Genomic DNA, 20,422 nt, shown 5'->3' with positions numbered 1-20,422 from the left:
CCCGGGCCCCTTGGAGCTTGCCTTTCCCAGCGGGGAAGGGGTCGGTTTTCTTACTTGGGTTTAAGCTCACGCTTGGGTTCCCGGGGAAAAACCCACTGGGGTTTGTTTTCCTCCCCCAAGGGGTACCTCACTTGGAAAGCCCCCGGAAAACCCGGCCCTTTACCAAAGTTCGGGTTTCCTTCCTCCCGGCAACAGGGGGAACTGCTTTTCCGGTTAGTCCCTCCCGAAATCTCCCAGTCGGCTCCCAGCCCCGGGCAGGAGGCCGGGGCCTTGTGGGGGGGGTTTCCCCGTTCGCTTTCGCAATCGGTTCCCGGGAACTTCTTTTGGGCCCGGTTGGGTTAGTGAAATGGCCCTTGCTATCCGCGAAGGGAAAGGTTTTTCCCGGGCCAAGGGTGGGTGAAGTCCCCCAAAAACCGCCGAAAGGGGCGGGGCCTTTTGGGTAAAATTGGGGAACCACCAAGGCGCCAGGGTGGGGAACCCCCTTAAGTTTTCCGGGGGGTTACCAAAGGTAAAATTTTTAAAAGCGGCGGGTTTTTTTGGGGTGAACCTTTTAAGGGAACCCGTTCACAGTCCGGGTTTTCCACGAGCTGGTATTCCCCTTTTCCCCCTTAGGTTAAGGAAACGGTCGCTCTTCGTTTGTTTGCTTCTTTTCCGCTTTAGTTCTTTCTTGTCTTTTTTTGGTTTCCGGCCCTTGAATTTTCCCTTTTCCCCAGGCGGGGACCAAGGGTCCGGTTCCATTTAAAGTGGTTTCTTAAGCCGAAAGGCCGGTTAAAAAGGGGGAAAAACTTTGGAGCAGATTTGTTTTCCCTCCTCCTTACGGCTACCCTCGCGTTGGAGAGCACGCCACGCTGCTCCTTAGGCGCCCCGGCCAGAGTTATCCACCAGGGCCCGTGCCCCGGACGGCGCTGTCGATGCTGGGATTTCCCGCCTGAAACCGTTACTGGCCCAACTGCTGCGGTTGCCTGCGCCTGGCTGTTCCGTGTAACCCTGAACGGCACCCGGGGCCCGGGCGGGAAGGTTCCTTGGTCATTGGAAGGTTAGGCCCAAACGGAAAGGTCCCGGAGGCTTTTCCAAGGGCAGGGTCCTAGGTCAACAAGGCCCAACGGGGCGGGTAGCGTTTATCCAAAGGGAAGTTGTTACCCACGTACAGCCGGGAAAGGGAAAGGCTTTTCCGTGGGTTTCTGGGAACTCACTCAATCCCGGTTGCCCTAAAGGGCAGCTGGTTCAGTGTGTCCTCCTTTAGCGGAAGCCCTTCGGCCATGCCTCGCCGGGAAAGGTGTATCTGTGTCCCTTTTCTTTTAGTGCGGTCCCGAGTCCTGAGGAAATTTTACGAAAGGTGCCTTAGAATCGGTTTCACTTTATAACTGAGAAGGTACCTTCACGGGGAAGTCGCGGTGGTTCCTTGCAAGTTTCGTTGCCGACTTCAACGTCTGAGGCCCGTGAACGGTGGGAGCTTAAGGGGTGTTTCTCCTTTCACGGTCAGCGGGGAACTTGCCGTTGCTCGGGCTGCTTTCCCTAGATTCATCCCCGTGCTTAGTTCCTTTGCAAGAGATTTATTTTTTTCGGGGAACCGGCGATTAAGAATGCACCCACGGCAGGGACAAGGGGGGGGTTTCCCTATGTAGTGGTTATCCGTTAGCTAACACCTTGAAAGGTCCGTTGAAGGGTGGAAACAGTCTTCGGGGCGGGTGCCCTTAAGGCCTAGGGTCCCGCCTCTTTACGGTCCTTTCGCGGGAAAGGGGTCACGGGTGGCTCGCCTGCACCCCGGTGCTGAGAGTTATAGTCGCTTGCCCCTGCGCCTACACCAGGAAACGTCCTGGTCCCAGGGTACGGTTTCCCGGGTTCTATCCGTGCTTTCCGAATCCGTCAAGCCGGTGTCGTCCGGGGCCCTGGGAGCAGAAACTTTTCCCCGTGAGGCGATCTAGGTTGGTTACCTAGAGCCTGCTTGGCCTCCTTGCTCGGGAAGTGGGAACTTCTGTCTGGCCCAGCCCGGAAAGTGCCGGCCTGTTTGCTGGCGTTTGCTTTCCCGGCAAAGCCATGAGCTGGTTTTTACGGGGCGGGTTCTGGAGTAGGGCCCTGGTGTCACTTTTCCGCTGCCAGGGCCGGTGAGGGGGCCCGCTACTTCAAGTGTTTTCTCTTTGGGGAAACCCCGGTTGACTGAAGAACCGGGCAGCTTCGTTTCCCATTGGCTTGACTTCCCAAAGAAATGGGCGGTTGATTTCCAGGAGGAGGGAAAGTGGGCCCTGTTGAGTTTTTGAACAGGAAGAACCAAGCGGGGGGAAGGCTTATCTTGTAGGTTTCTCCGCCCAAGGTCCGTTGAAACCGGGGCATCTGCGGGCTCTGTGGGGTTAATTGCGGCTTTTTCCTTGCACCGCGCCGGAATCTTTCCCTTAAAAGGGCAGCCTAGGTAGCCTCACTCCAACCGGCTGCTGAGAATCTTCCTTTGGTAACTTGCTTTCTCACCCGGTTGCAGGAAAACACTAAGTTTGTTTCCAGTGGTGGATTACAGTTGAGCCTCTCCCGAAAGGTCCCGTTGGTGGGTTAACCTGGGGGGTTTACTGGAAGTTGCTGGAGTTCTCCCTTCTTTCACGGGCAAACCGCTTGGAACGGCCCGGGCCCCTGGGCTCCTGTTTAAAGGAAGTTTTCCCTAACTCCACTTTGAAACGGTGGCTTGCTAGTTAAAGAAAGTTGCCCCTGTCCGCTACGCTGGGGCTGGTCCAGATATGCGGTACCTGCCTCCAAGGACCAGGGTAGGGTTTTCCTTATGGGGATTTCGGTTAACTTTCACACTGTCGCTGAAAGTGGAATTGTCCTGGGAGCGGTAGAGGTGATAAGTGCCCCCCTGCAAAGTCAGGTTAAGCTTTTCAGGAGAAGAGGGTCCGAAGGTCCAGGCCTTAAGCTGCGAACGGGTGGTAAGGGTCAGCTTTTAGTAACTTGAGCAAGCTCCCCGACGGGGAAGAGGGGACGGCTTGTTTCATAGGTTGGGGTTTATCCTAAGCCTAACGAAGTCACGGTTCGCGGAAAAGTTGGGTTTCGGAAATCCCCTAAAAGGCTGCTCCAGGTTCACAGCCCTGGCCCCAGGCTCGGATTTTGCCCCCTCGACTGGTGCAGCCCCCTTTCGTTCTTTCCCGTTCTTCCAGGACAAGGTTGGGGTTTCAATCCCTGTCTTACTCATTTTTTTCCCGGAACCACCATTGAAGCTTGCCATTACCGCCAGGCCAAGGAAGCTAGGTATCTGTCCATAGTGTGGAACCCGTTAACCAACGGCAAGGCCCGGTGAAAGGGGTTTTATAGTTATGGTTAACGTTCTCCCTTAGCGGGAAACCAGTTGGAGGTTCCGGCCTGGGCGCCCTAAGCTCAGCCCTGGTTACCATCCAGCGTGGGCCAGGCCCCCCTTTCGGTCGCCGGGCAAGTGGTAAGGGGCCCTGCTCCGGTTCCCTGCCTTGCCCTTTTACTAGAATCGGCCCAGCCTGCCGTTAGGGCTTAGCCCCCAAAGTAGTGAACGTTAAACCATGAAGGTCGGACGGAACATATGTCTGGAGCACGTTAGGGATTGAGATGGCCCCCAGGTACTCTGAGTGGTTTTCCCCCTCTAGAGCAGGGTACCTGGAGGCCTAGCCGCACCATGGCTGAATCTCTTTTTCAAACTGACGTTTCCCAACAGGGCGCGGAAAGCGGCGGAAGGCTAGCCTAGGTGTCTATCCGTTCCTCACAGGAAGGTCCTTGGCTGGGAAACAGTCCGGGCAGTTTTTTGGTTTAGAAGCCTTTCATTTGGGATTTTCCGGCAGCCCCTGAGCCACCCGGGCCCGGCGATCCGGTCCTTGCTCTAGGTGGGGCCCTTTCCGCGTCTGGTTGCTCCAAACATGTCAGTTTCTAATTTTCCCTTTTTCTTGAGCTGTCCCGGAAGACCAGCCGTGACCTAGCTTTACCAGGCCAAAGGGAAGGGTAGTCTTTTCCATGTCGGGTACGGTTAAGTTCGCGGGTTTCGTAAGCGGGAAACGCTATCTGGAGCGATTTATTCCCCTAGCGCGGCTACCCAGCGTGGAGTGCACCGTTCCCGGGAAAACTTGGGGCCCGGCAAAAACGTTGCGCGCCGGGGTGTTCCTTCAGCCTTGCTCGCGGGGCGTTACCCCCTCTCAAATTTGTCACCGGAAGGCACCTTAGCTAGAATCTGCGTCCAGCCCTGGTACCCGGAGCTGTCCCTTGGAGGGGAAACCTTTGCTTTTGTGTCCCGTTGTTGGCCTTAACCCCTTCACCTCGGTTTGGGGGATAGTGGGCGTAGTCCTTCCACCGTCCAAGGGCTAAGGCTCCCTTGGGAGCGGTGCCCGAGGTAGGACTAGACCAACCGGAGGAGGTAACCTTTAAGTCCAACTTAGCGTTCTCCCACAGGACACGAAAGGGGAACAGCTTAGTTCCTGTGATTTTCGTAAGCCCACGCTGAGGTGTTCAAGGTAGGGAGTGAGTTTCCCAATCGGGAAGCCTTTCCCTGAAAGCCCGGTTCACACCGGGCTACATGGCACGTTTGCAGGGCTCCCTCCTTCGGTGAAAGTAGAGGCTCCTTTCCGTTACCCTTTGTTGCCAGATATGATCACCTTTTAACCTGTCATCTTGGCTGTTTCGGAGCCACTTAGAACCTTTTTACCCAACCAAAGGGTGAAAGGTCGGTTGGCCAGGGGGAGTGGTTATCCCCTTAGTAACAGGAAGTCGGTTGACGCCGGTATAGTTTTGGACAGTTTGTTTCTCCTCCTTTACGGGGCTACCCTGCGTGGAGATACACAAACGCTCCATTTCGGAGCAGAGTTACCGCGTGGCTTGCTTCCTACCGTGCGGACACCGGGTCTTGAAAGGGTGACCCCTGGCCGGATCTTACCCTAAAATTTGATTCCAGCCCCTGGCGGCGCCCGGTGGTTTCCTAGTGGGATTATCCCAGTAAGCTTTCTGGAGTCCCGTTCAACCGGTGGGGGAATTCGTCTGGGTCAGCGTTGGGATTGAAGATGGCCTGTGCCCCGATCAGTGGCTGGCCCCTTTGGGGTAGGGTTACCTTGGTGGATAAGATGCCAAAAGGGTGGCTGAAGTCAATCGTTAAGTCCAACTGGCAAGTGCCACCAGGGGCGAAAGGGCAGGAAGGTCGATTCCTAGTGTATGGTTATCGGTTACCTCGCCTGAAAGGTCCGGTTAAACGGGTGGAAACATGGCTGGTTTTTAAGTGGAAGCTCTAAGGGCTGAAGTGCACGTCGCTCCTCGCCCAAGGTGACGGATATCTCTTGCCTCCCTCCCTTTACGGTAGAGTAGCGAGGGCTCCTTTCTCCGTCTCTACGCCGTTTGCTTTCGCCGATCTGATTTCAGCTGTAATCTTTCTTGTCATTTCTTTGACTTTCCCGGAAGACCAGCCATTGAGCTATCCTTTCCACCCAGGCCAGGAGAAAGGGTAGATCTGGTTTCCATGTGAGTGGTTTCGTTGCCTAACTGGAAGGTCCCGGTTCGAAACGAGGTGGAAAATCTCATTTTTTCTTCCCCTTGGCTGCCCCAGCGTGGAGTGACGCCACATTCCTCTTTTGGTGCAAGTTTCCCCAGCGTGGGCTTGCTCCCCCGGCTACCAGGAAAGGGTACTTCGGCCCCGGCCCGGTTGCCCTGGCTAACCGAGTTACCCGAACCTGGCTACCAGCCCCGGCGTGACCAGGGAAAGTTTCCTGGTCCGGTTTCCGGTTTTAGCCCCGTCCCAGGTGGAGCTCCTCTGGGCAGCAGGTTGTGGTTAAATGGAAAACCCTGTTTACCGAACCTGTGCTTAAGGCTCCTTTTGGAAAGAGGTGCTACCAAGGTAGGCCTAAAATGCAGACGGGGCTGAAGGTGATTTTTGGCCAATGGCGTGAACGTAACAGGAACTGGAAGAGTGTCGCAGGGTTTCCAGGTGGGATGCTTTCCGTTGCTCATCCTTAAGCCGGTGAACCGGTTGAAAGTGGGCTTGGTTTTCTGGGAGAGTCAGGAAGCCTTTCTAAGGTGCGAATGCTCACGGTTCACAGCCTCCCTGCCCGGGGCCCCGATTCTTGCCTCCCCCCGGAAGAGTGGCGAGGAGCTCTTTCCCGTTTAGCGTTGCTTTTTCCGAATTAACTGATTTCAGCCTTTCGTGAATCTTTCTTGTCATTTCTTTGCTTGTTCCCGGGAAGCCAGCCATTGAGCTATGCCATTTACCCAGGCCAGGAGACAAGGGGGTCTGGTTTCCATTTTAGTGGTTATCCTAACCTGCGGTTCCCGGTTAGAACGGTGAAAAGTTTACTGGACAGATTTGTTTTCTCCTCCTTTACGGAGCTACCCTCAGTTGGAGATGACACCGCCCCCGCGGCCCGGCTTTTTAGCTGCAAGGAAGTGTTCAGGGGTTTTGTTTTCCTTAGCATGCCGGGGACAGCGGGGTTGGCCCTGCCCGAGTTGTCCCGGAGCCTAACCTAACCCATCGGGCTCATCCCTGGGGGCCAGACTAAGTTTCCAAGTGTATGTTAGTAAATTTACTGTGCCCAGGTGAAGGGGGGAAAAATTGTCCTGGGGGGCTGGTGATTGGGGGTTTTGGGGCGTTGTTACCGCCCAAAGACGGGTTAGGTATGGAAGCATTGCACCTGAAGTGCTAACCTAGACCAAGGGGGGGAAGGCACCCCCTTTGTCAGCTGCAAGGCTCCCCAACGGCGAGGAAATTATCGGACAGCTGTTTCCTGTTTTGTCAGCCCTTCCGGGAAATGCCCGGTTGAAGCTGCTACCACGGCGGCTGGGAGTCGGACTTTCTAAGGTGCTGTTTCAGGGTTCCTACCTGGCCCATTGACCGAAGATCTCTGGCCTCCTTTTTCGGTAAGAGAGGGGAACCCTTTCCGTCTGCATAATTGCTTTTGCTGTTAACTTTTAGCTTAAGTAATCTCGTGCAGTCTTGGTTTTCCTGGAAGACCAAACTGGGCTGCCTTTTTACCCAGGCCAAGGGCAAGGAAGTCTTTTTCCTAGGTATGGCCCCGGGCTATCAAGGGTCGGGTAAACCGGGGTAACGGTGGAGCTTTTTCTCCTAGGACGGGCTCCCGCGTGATTGACACGGCCCTCTCCCTCCTCCTGGCTCAAGGCTTCCAACCAGCGGGGGTTGCCCCGTAGCTGACGGAAAGGGAAGCTTCGGTGCTCGTTTGGCTGCGCCTGAAACCCCTTCCCGAATCTCGCCAGGCCCCTGGCAGCAGAGGCTGGTTCCTATGTAGGGTTTCACGTAAACTACCGAACCCGTTGAAACCGGAAACCTTTTGGGCCAATGTTGGTCTTGAGAGGGACCCCGGTTGACCGGCGCGCCATGGCTTAAGGCTCCTTTTGGGAAACACCCTGAAGGTCCTTAAATGTAGAACAGGGCTGAGTTTTCCCCTTTAGCAAGCTTGGAAGCCATCACGGACCTGCGGGGCAAAGGGCAGGAAGCTTGGTTTCCATGTGTAGTGGTTATACTTCCTTATCCGTTAACCGGTTGCGTGTTTGAAGTGCCCTTTGGACTCTCAGTTCGCTGCTTCGAAAGGTGCAAAATCCTCGGGCCGGCCTCCAGGTGGTGCCCTTTTTGGGGCCTAGAACTGCGTCCGCCAAGGCGAACGTATTTTGTTTCTCCGTTTCTGGGAAGAGCCTTGAGTCCGTTGACCAGTCCAGTGGGAAGTCGCTTTCCTGTAATGCTTTCGCACCGGGGCTTTCGGATCGGTTTTGCCTGGTCCACCGTTGAGCGATCTTTCCCCTCCGCCGGGTGCTAAGGTTAGATTGAGCTTTAATAAGGGTTTTCGGAAGTTCCCATAGGTGGTAATTCTTGGCCCAGGGAAGGAAATTTTGGCGGCAGTTGTCCGTCAAACCCCTTAAGGGAACAGCTACAGGGTCCCCGCTGGAATTAAGTGAACGGGCTCCCCCAAAGGGGGCCCTTTGTACGTGACCTTTGTTTCCAGGTGCCTGGATTGAACTTCGCTCCCGGGAACCGCAACGGAATGCTTACCCAGCGGACCCCGGGGTCCCTGAAGCTAGGTTCACTTGACCGGGTACCGGAACCGTACCTTGAGTGCCCCCCCCCTGATGCCAAGGTTAGTTCCAAAATACTGTTCGCTTAGCCCCTTGGATCCCGGTTGAAACCGGGGGGAACTGTCTAGCTTTCACCAGGCTAGGGGAAGCTTGTGGTTGGGCTACCTACAGCCGGGGAAGGACCGCCGGGAAGCTGGTCTACTGGTAGCAAGGCCCGTCCCTCAGGGGAAACTTGGTTAGGTCTCCTAATTAATGCTGGCTTTCCCACAGGTCAGGCAAGGCCCTTCGGCTGGTTGTGTCCTGAATCCTATGGGTTGCTTAGTCCTGTGCAGGTCCTTAAGGGGGAAATTTGTGGTCGGAAGTCAGAAGTTTTCCCCTTGGAGCGGGTAACCCTGCGTTCGGCCCCACGGGCACGGTAACCTGTGGAGCCGGCTAAGGTAGGTTAGCCTCCAGCAGCTCCTACGTTCTGTGCCCGCGGCTACCCGCTACGAGTTGCCCGGGTTGTTCTCCTATGCGTCCTTTGGTTTTCCCGGAAGCCAATGGCGGGACGCAGTCCTGAGTATGTTACCAGGCCTGAGTCTAGACCGGAAAGTAACTGGCCCCAATGGTGTTGGTAACTCCTGTGCCTGGGTGATGAAGGCTCCCATTTCTGGCAGGGGACCAGTCCCTCGGCATCTGGCTGTCCCGACCAGTTGACTGGCATTGCTCCAACAGGGAAGGTACCGGCCGGGGGGTTTTCCATAGTGAGGTTATCCGTTAGCTCCAAGGAAAGTTCCGGTGCATGAGTCGTGGGCGTGGGTTTTTGGGAGAGTAGGGAAGCCTTCCTCGTCAGGTTCACGCCCTTGGGACCCAGGTCTGCGAAAACCTCCGGCCGCTGGCTGCTTCCTTTCCCTTTAACCGTTTCCATTCCCTTTGTTTCCCTTAGGTTTTTCCGCCGCTTGATGGTCGTAACCGGGAAAACGGTTCGTTTGGGCCAGCCGGGAGGGGTGATGGAGGTTACCTTCCCCAGTTAAGTCCTGTCAACGGTGACTTAGGAGCGCTTTCTCCCTTTAGGTGCACCGGGTTACTACTGGCTCTAACTCCGATGGGGCGGGGTTCCTTTGTCCACTTGGGCAGTGTTACCAGCGGCCAGGGACAAGGGGGAGGGTTTTGGGCATGGGTTATCTTCACGTAAGCCTTACCGGGGTCCACGGGCCCCCTCTGGCTAGGGGCGGTTCTTCTTGGTCTTAACCCTTTTAGGGGATTGCCTAATTGGGTGCCAGCAATGCGGGACAGCTGAAGTTTGGCTTTTCACCCCGCGGGAAAGGCAGCTGTTTCCAAGTGGGGTTACAGTTCCTAATGATGTCCCGTTAACTGTGAAATTGGTGAATTTCCGAGCCAGGAATGGATTTCCCGTCCGGCGCCGGGCAAGGCAGGGTTCCGTGCCGGTTCTCACGTTCCGAACCCGGGAAAGGTCCTTTAGTCCGGTGGAAAGCTCTAGCGGGGTCGTACTCTTTAATGCTGTAGCTTTCCGCCTTGGAATCGGGCCGGTGAACGGGGCTTTTCCAGTGAGTGAAGTTAGCCCTTCATCCTGTCCGGTTGCCAGTTTTCCAGGACAAGGATTGGTGGGCCTTTGCTCATCCTCTAAAAGGTAACCCCTCCCCCTTGCCCTGCCTTGGGGGGAAAGCGGGGAGTTCTTTCCCTCAGTGTGAGTAGTTTATCCGTTAGCTTACCTGAAACCCTCCGAGACGGGAAACTCTTCCAGGGCGCCGTTGAAAGGTTGAAGTAACCCTTGTTGTTACTGCGGATGTCTTGCTCCCCTTTACGGTGAGAAGCTCGTGCACCTACGGTGCTGGCATTAAGACGCCCCGGTAGCGAAGGTATCCCTTAAGTCATTTGAGAGCGTCACCAGGGCAGCGGAAAGTGCAGCCAGGCTGGTTCCTCTTTTAAGTTAAGTTCCCCAAAGGTCCCGGTTAAAAGGGTTTCAGTGTGTTTTTCTTAATCCGAAGCCCTTAAAGGTGAATGCTACGTCCGTCCGGGGCCAGGTCCCGGGTCCTGTGTCTCCTTCACTAAGGGCGCTCGCCCCGGTCTCCGGTGCTTTACCTGTAACGTTTCCCCTTAGTAATGCTTTCTGTAAATTCTCGGCTTGCTCCCGGAGACCATGGGCCCCTTTTTTCCCCAGGTCAAGAGACAGCCCAGAACGGTTCCATTTGTGGGAGGCCGTTAGGCTATTACTGGAAGGTCCCGGTTAACGGTGGAAAGCCCCCTATTGAACAGGTTGCCCACTCCAGCAGGCTCCCCTCGGTTGAGAGCACCCTCCAGGTTCTTGCCCAGCTCCCTTCAGCTGCAGGAAGTTATCCCTGATGGCGTGTCCCTTAGCGACTAGGAAACCGAAGCTGGGCCTGCTCGGTTTCCCGGCCAAACAATACCCAGTTGGCTCACCAGGCCCCTGGCGAGGGCGCCAGGAGCTAGGTTTCCTTGTAGTGGTTATCGGTTACTTTACTTGAAGGTCCGTTGAAACCGGTGGAAACCTGTTTCCTGGGGCCAGCGGTTGGGTGGATTGAAGATGGGGCCCTGTTCTTCTTTCGGGGCTTGTTTAATTTCCCCTGGGGAAGCGGGTGCACCGAAGGTAGGCTAAGCCCAAACCGGTGGTAAGGATCCTTACCAAAATGGAGAAGTTCAGCAACAGGTCCGGAAAAGTGGGGACAGCTTGTTCCCAGGAAGGGAGGGAATCCGTGCCCGCACTGGTCCTTGAAACTGGGGAAGCTTTGGTAGAGTGGAAGTCACAAGTTTTCCAAAGGTGGTAAGGTTCACCCTGCTTGCCCAAGTGGCGCTGTACCCTCCCGTTTTAAAGTGGAGGGGCTTTTTCCTTCTTGTGTTTCTTCTTTCCGACCCTTAGAACTTGCATTCTTCGGCTTGTTGGGAAGACCCATTGGGTTCCTTCCAGCGAGGCCTGGGGTCATTCTAAGGTTATTAAGCTACGCAGGGTCCCGGTCAACCGTGGAAATGCTTCGGAGCATGTTTACCCTCTTCGCGAGTCCTCAGCGTTGGAGAGTTACCTCAGCGCTCTCCTAGGCCCTTGAGCAGGGAATTCCAGGTGGCGTGCTACCTTACAGCTCGCCGAAGCCGGAGGGGCGGCCGCTCAGTTGCCTGGTCTACCTCCTACTACCAAAGTGGTCACCAGGCCCCTTTCCCGAGCGGGTTTTCCAGGAGTGGTTTCAGCGTTAAACACGCAAGGCTTGGGAACCGGTGGAAGTCTTCCTGGGCCCAGTTGGACATTGGTGGGGCCCGGTGTTACCGAGTCAGGGCTAAACCATTAGGGGAAGCAGGTTGCACCTAGGTAGGACTTAGTCCGCCAAGGGTAAGGTTGAAATCCCTTTAATCCACGGGCAGGCTAAACGGCTTTCGGGGAAAGTGGCACAGGCTAGCTTCCAAGTGACAGGTGTCACGAAGCTCCCCCAAGGTCTTAGAAGTGTAAACCTGCGCTGGTTCGGGGAATCAGGACCTTTCAGGTCTGAATCTCCCGGTACAGTCGTTGCGACCACGGAACGCCTGGATTTCTGGCCACAACGGAAAGGGTGGGGTCCTTCCCGGGTTCAAGCCGTTCTTTTCACTGTTATGTTCAGCTCTACTTTGATTTCTTTCCTTTCCTGAGCACCTTACTGAAATTCCCAGCCAAGGACAGTGCTCGGCTTCCTAGGAGGAAATCGGAGCTATTCCAATGGTCCGGTTGAAGGTGAGCTCTTTGGAGGTTTGTTCTCCTCTGCCCGGGTTCCGGGAAGCCCCAGTTCCTTGTCCTTACCTCAGGAGTCCCTCCGGGGCGTGCTCCCGCCCGGTTAGCGGGTAAGGAAGCGGCTTCCAGTTTTCCCCTGCCCTTTGGGACCCCGTTACCTAGAATCGCTCAGTGCCCCGGGGCGCCAGATAGGTTTCCCAAAGGGGGAACGGAGCGTTCCCATTGTGGGATAGTCCGTGCTTGATTTCCGTGTGGGGACAGTTTGTGGATGAAGTAGTTGTTGTACGTGGGTTGGTTGGACCCCTTTCAAGCGGGTGACCTGAGGTTTCACTAACTGCCGAACCAGGGGGCTGAAGGTCATCCCTCCAAGTCAAACTTGGAGCAAGTGCTCAACCCAACAGGCCCCCGGAAGAAGTGGCGGACAGGCAGTTTCCATAGTGTGTGGTTTCCGTTAGCCTCCAAAAGGTCCCGGTTGAAATCGTGGAAACAGTGCGTGAGTTTTCTGGGAAAGTCAGGAAGCCTTTCTAAGGTGCTGAATGCCCCGGTTCGCCTAGCGGCACCACAGGTGCTGACGGATTCTGTGCCTCCCTCCTTTCGGAAATAGCGAGGGCCCTTTCTCGTCTCTATGTCTTTCTCAGATTAACTTAATTTTTGTAATCTTTCTTGTAAACCCGCCTTGTTCCGGGAAAAGCAGGCGTTGCTTTCCCCCAGGAAAGGAAGAAACAAAGTGGTTCCAACCGGTGGAATGTGGCTACACTTGGGGGAACCGGGGAAAAGTCGTGGACCAGATTTGTTCTCCCTCCTTTAGCCGAGGGCCCCCCAGTTGGAGTGCCACCCCCCCGGCTCCCTAACTGCTTTCCTGCAGGAGTTATCCCACCGCTGGGTTGTTCCCCTTAGCCGCGGACGGGAAAGCAGTGGCACCTTCAGTTGCCCTGCGAGCTAAAGCGACTAAATTCCTGGTCAAGCCCCCTGGCGGAAGGTGATTCTGGTGTGGTTTATCAGTTTCTCCCCCTTTGAACGGGTGAACCGTCCAAGGCCCGACCGGGTGGTTAAGTGCCTGCTTCGTACCAAGGGGGTAGCTCCTTTCGGGCGGCAGTGCAGTGAAGTTCAGCCTAGACTGATTATCAGGTGGCTGACTCTTTTGTCCAAAGACAATGCTCAACCCCGGGGCGGGAAAGGTAGACAGGCTTTTTCCGTATAGCAGGTTTACAACCGCTCAACAAAGGTCCCGGTTCAACCGGGTGGAAACAGTGGGGCGCTTTTCTGAATCGGGACTTTCCTAGGTGGATGCACCCTTCCAGCCTTTGGAAAGGGCGGATTCCCGCCCCCTTCTGAGAGGGGAACTCCCCGCCAGCGGTTGCTTCCTGTAGATTTCCCTACAGAATTTTCTTAAAATCGGGTTTCGGAAGACAGTTTTGGAAAAACCATTTTTCCACGGCCAAGGACAGGTAGGCTGGTTCCTTTAGGGCAGTGTGCCTAAGCGGGTCCGTTAACCGGTGGAAAGTCTTACTGAGCTTTGCTTTTCTCCCCCTTTTAAACGCGGAGTACCCTCAGTGGCTCCTCCACGTCCCTGGAGCCCTTTCCAAGGAGTTATCCCATCCAGGCTGTTGCTTCCGTTCGACGGGTAACGTAAGCCTGGAAGGTCCGGTTTGAACTGGGGCCAACGCCCGTACTCCGATTGTCCCAGCTCCTGGGGCAGGCGCCGAAGTCCTAGAGGGCCGGTAACTTCCAAGGTCCCCTTTAGCAAGTGGAACATTCTGTCCTGGCCAGCGGTTTGTGGATAAGTAGCCCTGTTAATTCTGCTGCTTAAGGCTCCCCTTTCGGGAGAAGCAGATGACTGAGTTCACAACCCCAAAAGGGGTGCTAGGTCTTTTAAATTCACTGGCAATTCAACACAGGCCGGGAAGTGGGACAGGTTAGTCCTTTTTCTCGCTTCGCTTAGCCCTCCGGGAAGTCGTGAACTGTGGAACAGTGGCTGAGTTTCCTGGAAGTCGAACCTTAAGTGCGGGCCCGGACGCCTGGGGGTTTCCATAGTTCGCGGTATCCGTGCCTACCCTTCCTGGAAGGGGGGCAGGCTTTTGCGTTTGTTTTCCTGAGATTACGATTACCCTTTTAATTGTCATTCTTCGCTTGTCCGGGGGCCGCCTTGCTTCCGCCAGGCGGGAGGCTTAGTCTGGGGCCCATGAGCTTGATGGTTATCCGTTCCAAACCCGGGAAGGTCCTTAACGGTGGCCGAAACAGTCACTGGAGCATTTTTTCCCCCTAGGGACTACCTAGCTTGGAATACCCGGCCACGGCAAATCCTTGGGGCGTGGAAGTTTCAAAAGGGTGGACGTTTTCTTACGCCCGGACAGCGGAAGCTGGCCCCGCTCAGGATGCCCCTGCGGCCTGAACTCTCACCAGAGGAAGGCTCCCTTGTCCCTGGGGGCCCAACAGGTTCAAATGAATGGTTACCTTAGCTTTCCTTGAAGCCCCTTGAAACCGGTGAAACCTTTGCCCCAGGCCCAGGGGGGGAGAATGGGTTTCCATAGTGGGGTTATCCGTGTACTCCCCCGGGAAGCAGGGGCACGGGTACACTGACTGCGATCAGGTGGTCAGTAATCCCTTTAGCAAACTTGGGTGCTCTAACCCAACTTAGGGCGGGAAAGTGGACAGGCTTTTCCATGTTGAGGAATCACTTAACTCCTTGAAGCCCGCCAAGGACCGAGGGGAAACAGTGGTGCGTAGTTTCCAGGAAGTCAGGAAGCCTTGGGTCTGATGGTCACGGTTCAAGCCTGGGACCACGGATTCCGGGAAATCGTGCCTCTCCTTTCGGGGGTGCGGCTCCCCTGCTCGGTTCCTACGCGTTGCTTTCCCACTTACGAAATTGGATTTCTTGTTTCTCGCTTGCCCCGGGGCTCCAAACATGTTTCACCAGGCCAAAGTCACAGAGTGGTTTCCATAGTGTAGTGTTCAGTTTTTATGCAAGGTCCCGGTTGAAACCGGGTGGAAAATCTTCCTGGGGGTTGTTTTCTTCTCCAGCAGAGTCCCTACGTGGAAGCCGACCGCTGCTCTTAGCGCTCCGGCTGCAGGAAGTATCCTCCAGCGTCCTTGGTCCCTTAGCGGAAACCTGCGGAGGATTGCGGCCGCTGTTTCCCTGCGTGACCCCTTCTCCGCTGGTCCAGGCCCCTGGGGACATGGCTAGTTTCCTAGGTAGGTTTCAAGTTTTCCCCGGGGGAATTCCGGTTCAACCGGGGAAACCGGTGTCCTGGGCCCTTTGGGGGATTGGACCCTTTGCTACGCCTCCCGTGGAAAGGCCCCAAACGCATAAGTGTCCTGGGGGTTAGACGGCACCAGCGTGGTGAAGCTCCCAAAGCAAAGTTGGCATTTCCCAAAACCCAGGTGGCGGAAAAAGTGGTGGACAGGAGTTTCAAGGATGGTTTCCCGTGTCCGGAGGTCCCGTAGCCGGGTAAATGACAGGGCCGGCGGAGTTTTCTGGGAGTGGAAGCTTCAGGCTGGACCCCCGGTTCACAGCGGGGCCCAAAGGTCTTGCCGGATTCGGCCCCCGTTCACGTAGAGTAGGGGAGCTCGCCTGGTCCTTGCGTTGCTTTCAGAGATATGATTTCCACCGCGGTAATCGGGTGATCTTTGGTGTTCCGGAAGCGCCAGGGCGATGCATTTTCCGGCAGGGACATGGTGGTTGGTTCCTTAGGAGAAGGTTAGCGCGGAGCTCTGGAACCAGGTGCTAAGAACCCCTTTGGAAGTTTTTTCCCCCTCTTGCGACTCCTCAGTTGGATCAGCGTCCTCCTATGTCCGTTTGCGGGGAAGTTACCCATAGCGTGGCGTTCTTCACCAGGCGCAGGGGAAGCGGTTCAAGCCCTGCTAGTTGTCCCTGGCCGAACCTTACACCCAGAAGGTAAAGCGCTACGGGCACGTTTCCTGCTGTTTCCCTTACTGTTACTTACCCAGGTCATTGCCGTGGCATTTGTCCGGGCCAGCGGTGGGGTGTTCCCATGCGTATCGGACACGAGCTCGCGCAAGGTCCCTTTGAACCGGGAACAGGACTGAGGTACCTGCTCCGAGCGGGTCCAAGGTATGGCTTAAGTCAAATTTGGGGAAATGTCCCCACGGGCACGAAATGGTGGACAGTTTGTCCATGGTGTGGTTGCTTAGCCTCCGCTAATGTCCCGTTGGAAACGGGTGAAAGTAGGCAAGTTTTCGAAAGTCAGAGGTTGTAAGGTAATCCTCAGGTCAAGCTTGCAGGCCAACCACGGGGCCACGGGATGTGGTCCATGGCTTGTTCAGTGTAGGGAGCTCACTCCGTCTCAAAGCCGGTTTCAAGGGAAAATCCCGGGTTTCTGAAATCTTGAATTTCTGGCTGTCTCCGGAACCAGCCTTAGCGATCATTGTCGCCAGGAGGCCGTGTCTGTTTCCGAGGAGCTGCCTTTATCCGTTAACTATGAAGTCCGGTTGATTTGGGGAAACATTCTTTGCAGTTTGTTTCTCCTTCACTCTTCCCCGGAGCTACCTGGCTTGCCTTCCCGGCCGAGGGCTCTTGCCCCTTTAGGTTTCGTTACCTCAAGGTGGGTTTAACGCAAATTTGCTAGGACCAGGAAGCTTCGCCTTCCGAGTTTCCCCCCGGCCAAGGGCACCGCCCAGCGTCTGGCTCCCAGCCCGGAGGAGGCACCGGGCTAGGTTCCTATTATTAAAGTTACCGGGAAGCGTTCCTGTTTCCCTTGAAGCGTGAAACCCTCTGCCTGGGGCCACGGCTCGGGCGGCTAGATGCGTTCCATGTGTAGTGGTTATCATTAGGGAAACAGGGTGCCTGAAGGAAACAGTAACCTGCGAACAGGTGGCTAAGGCAACCTTGTATAAACTGGGCAAGGCTCACCCAGGGGGGGGAGGGGGGCTTGTTCAAGTGGTGGACAGTTCCCCCGTGAAGGTCCCGGTTGAAGCTGGTAAACAGGCTGAGTTACTGGAAGCAGGAAGCTCCTAGGTGCTGATGCCAGGTTCACAGCCTGCCAGGCCCAAGGTGAATCGTAGTGGCTCTAGGTAAGCAGGAGCTCCCTTTCGATGTAGCGGTTGCTTTCCAGTGAATTGTCCTTCGAATCGTACTTTGCCCGCTTTTTCGGAGAAGCCATTGAGCTTGATTTCCCCGCCAAGGTGCAAGGTTACGTGCCATAGTGTTTGTATCCTTAACCCTACCGAAGGTCAGTTGACGAGGCTTCTCCTGGAGAGTTTGTTTTTCCCTACCTGTAGGCGGTTACCGGGGTATGGGCCGTTTCGCCAACTACGGGAGTTTCCCTCCAGGGGCGTGATCCCCTCAGCGTGGAGGCACGGGAATTTTTCTCCGGTTGCCCGGGACTAACAGCCGCTCCCGATTGTCCCGCCGGCCCTGGCGGCCCGGTGAGTTTCCACCCCTGGTCCCCTTTGCTTTACGGAAGCCAGGTTCAACCGGGTAACCTGTGCGGGCCAGCGTTGGGTGGATTGAAGTGCGCCTGGTTAACGCGGGTAGAATTGGCTGGCCCCTTTGGTAGGGGGATGGGGAGGTTAAGCTGCCGAAGGTGGCTGAACCCTTGGCCAAACTGGGCAAGGCTAACCCAACGGGGGGTAAAGTGGCGACGTTAGTCCCCGGGCTTAGTCTTCGGAGCCTCAGCGAAGGGGCGTTCAAGACGGTGAAACAGTGTGGCGTGAGTTTTCTGGAAAGTCAGGAAGCCTTTCTAAGGTGCTGAGCTCACGGTTCTACCGCTTGGCACCAAGGTTTCGCGGTATCTCTTGCCTCCCTCCGCTACGGTAGAGTGGGAACTCCTTTCTCGTCTCTTAGCGTTTGCTTTTCCTTTAACTGATTTCGCCTTTAATTTTCTTTTTCTTTTCGGCTTTTTCCAGGAAGACCAGCCATTGACTATCCTTTTCCACCAGGCCAAGGCAGGTGGTTGGTTTCCATAGTGTAGTGGTTATCCGTTACCTACTGAAATCCGGTTAAACCTGGAAAAGTCTTGGCTTTGTTTTCTCCCTCCTTTAGCAGCGGGTCCTCGCGTTGGAGGTACACGGCCCAGCGCCCCTTGCGCCCTTAGCTGAAAGGAAGTTATCCATCAGCGTGGGCGTTGCTCCTGCTTGCGCGCAGGCAAGGGAAACTTGCGCCCTGCTCCGAGTTTGTCCCCTGGCCTGAACGCCGTACTACCCAGAATCTGGCTCACCTCCCTTCGAGGGCCGGGTAAGGTTTCCAGGGTTAGTGATTTCCTGGTTAACGCGGAATGCCGTGGAACCCGGGTGAATTGTCCTGGGGCCAGCGGTTGGGGTGGATTGAAGAAGGGCACTGTAGACTTTCCAAGTGGTGGTTAGCCGGTCCCTTACCGGGAAGCAGGTGCACCTGAAGGTGAGCACTAAGACTGCCGACCAGGGTGGCTGAAGGTCAATCCTTTAAGTCCAAACTTGGAGCAAGGCTCAACCCAACAGACGCGGAAGAGTGGCCCAGCTGGTGATTTCCAGTGGTGGTTCATTCGCCTAGCATCCAGGTCCCGGGTTGAAGCTGGGGACACAGTTGGCGTGAGTTTTTCGGGGAAAGTCCGACTTTCTAAGGTGCTGAATGCTCACGGTTCACAGCCTTCCTGCTTGAGTCACGGTTACCGTTCTGTGCTCCCTCCTTAACGGTGAAGTAGCGAGGGCTCCTTTCTCGGTCTCTATGCCGTTTGCTTTTCCCTAATTGTTTCAGCCTTCGTAATCTTTCTTGTCATTTCTTTCGGCTTGTTTCCCTGGAAGACCAGCCATTAGCGCTATGCCATTTCCAGCAGGCCATAGGCAAGGGTGAGTCTGGTTTCAATAGGTGGAAAAGTGGTTAACGTTAGCTTTCCATAGGTCGGTATGTTAGCGGGTGAAACAGTCTTACTGGAGCAGATTTGTTTTCTCCCTCCTTTGAGGCTACCCTCAGCGTTGGAATGACCCCCTCCACGCTGCTCCTTAGCACTCCTTTAGCTGCAGAGGAAGTTATCCCATGCAGCGTGGGCGTTGCTTCCCGCCTATTGTCGCCAGGGACAAGCGGGAAAGCTTGCTGCCCTGCTCGGAAGTTTGTCCCTGGAGACCTGAAACGCCATACTGCCCAGAATCCAGCTCACCCAGGCCCCTGGAGGCAGGGGCCTAGGTTTCCATAGTGTAGAGTTTGCATCGCGTTAAGCTTTACCATGAAAGGTCCCGGTTCGAAAACCGGGTGGAAACATTGTTCTGTCCTGGGGCCAGCGGTTGGGGTGGATTGAAGATGGGGCGCCCTGTTGCTTACGATCGTCCCGAGTAGCTTAAAACTCCCTTTGGGAGGAGAGCAGGGTGCACCTGAAGGTAGGCACTAAGACTGCGGAACCAGGGTGGCTGAAGGTCAATCCCTTTTAAGTCCAAACTTGGAGCAAGTGCTCAACCCAACAGGACAGCGGAAAAGTGGCCGGACAGGCTTAGTTTCCATAGTGTAGTGGTTATCACGTTAGCGCCTTACAAAAGGTCCCGGTTCAAACCGGGTGGAAACAGTGCGGGCGTGAGTTTTTCTGGGAAAGTCAGGAAGCCTTTCTAAGGTGCTGAATGCTCACGGTTCCCACAGCCTGCCGTGCGCACCAGGTGCGCCGGATGTCTCTGTGCCTCCCTCCCTTCTACGGTAAGAGTAGCGAGGAGCTCCTTTCTCCGTCTCTATAGCCGTTTGCTTTTTCCATGATTAACTGATTTCAGCCTTTAAGTAATCTTTCTTGTCATTTCTTTTCGCTTGTTTCCCGGGAAGACCAGCCATTGAACGCTATGCCATTTTCCACCCAGGCCAAGGGAGACAAGGGTAGAGTCTAGTTTCCATAGTGTAGTGGTTATCACGTTAAGCCTAACAGCTAAAGGTCCCGGTTGAAACCGGGTGGAAACAGTCTTACTGGAGCAGATTTGTTTTCTCCCTCCTTTAGCGCGAGCTACCCTCAGCGTTGGAGATGACACGACCCCACGCTGCTCCTTAGCGCTTTAGCTGCAGAGGAAGTTATCCCATCCAGCGTGGGCGTTTGCTTCCCTTACGTCGCCAGGGACAAGCGAGAAAGCTTGCGGCCCTGCTCGAAGTTTGTCCCCTGCGACCTGAAACCGCCGTACTACCCAGAATCTGGCTCACCAGGCCCCTGGCGGGAGGCCAGGAGCTAGGTTTCCATAGTGTAGTGGTTATCACGTTAAGCTTTACACGCGAAAGGTCCCGGTTCGAAACCGGGTGGAAACATTCTGTCCTGGGGCCAGTGGTTGGGGTGGATTGAAGATGGGCGCCCCTGTTGCTTACACGACACGTCGAGTGGCTTAAGGCTCCCCTTTTCGTGAGAAGCAGGGTGCACCTGAAGGTAGGCACTAAGACTGCCGAACCAGGGTGGCTGAAGGTCAATCCCTTTTAAGTCAAACTTGGAGCAAGTGCTCAACCCAACAGGACGACGGGAAAAGTGGCCGGACAGGCTTAGTTTCCATAGTGTAGTGGTTATCATCGTTAAGCCTCACGCAAAGGTCCCGGTTGAAACGGGTGGAAACAGTGGCGTGAGTTTTTCTGGGAAAGTCCAGGAAGCCTTTCTAAGGTGCTGAATGCTCACGGTTCACAGCCTGCTTCGCAAGACCACAGGTGCGCACGGATGTCTCTGTGCCTCCCTCCCTTTACGGTAAGAGTAGCGAGGAGCTCCTTTCTCCGTCTCTATCGCCGTTTGCTTTTCCATGATTAACTGATTTCAGCCTTTACGTAATCTT

At 55.5% G+C, this 20,422-nt stretch overlaps 1 non-coding gene across 1 annotated transcript; it reads left to right on the top strand.

Annotated features, from left to right (window-relative positions):
- The first annotated feature begins 19,843 nt into the window (after positions 1 to 19,843).
- trnav-uac lies at positions 19,844 to 19,916 on the top strand. The gene has a single exon. It is a non-coding gene; the product is annotated as a tRNA-Val (tRNA).
- The last annotated feature ends 506 nt before the right edge of the window (positions 19,917 to 20,422 follow it).

The sequence above is a fragment of the Polypterus senegalus genome, unplaced genomic scaffold, assembly GCF_016835505.1.
Source record: "Polypterus senegalus isolate Bchr_013 unplaced genomic scaffold, ASM1683550v1 scaffold_1815, whole genome shotgun sequence".
NCBI lineage: Eukaryota > Metazoa > Chordata > Cladistia > Polypteriformes > Polypteridae > Polypterus > Polypterus senegalus.
This window is presented reverse-complemented; position numbering and strand designations above follow the sequence as displayed.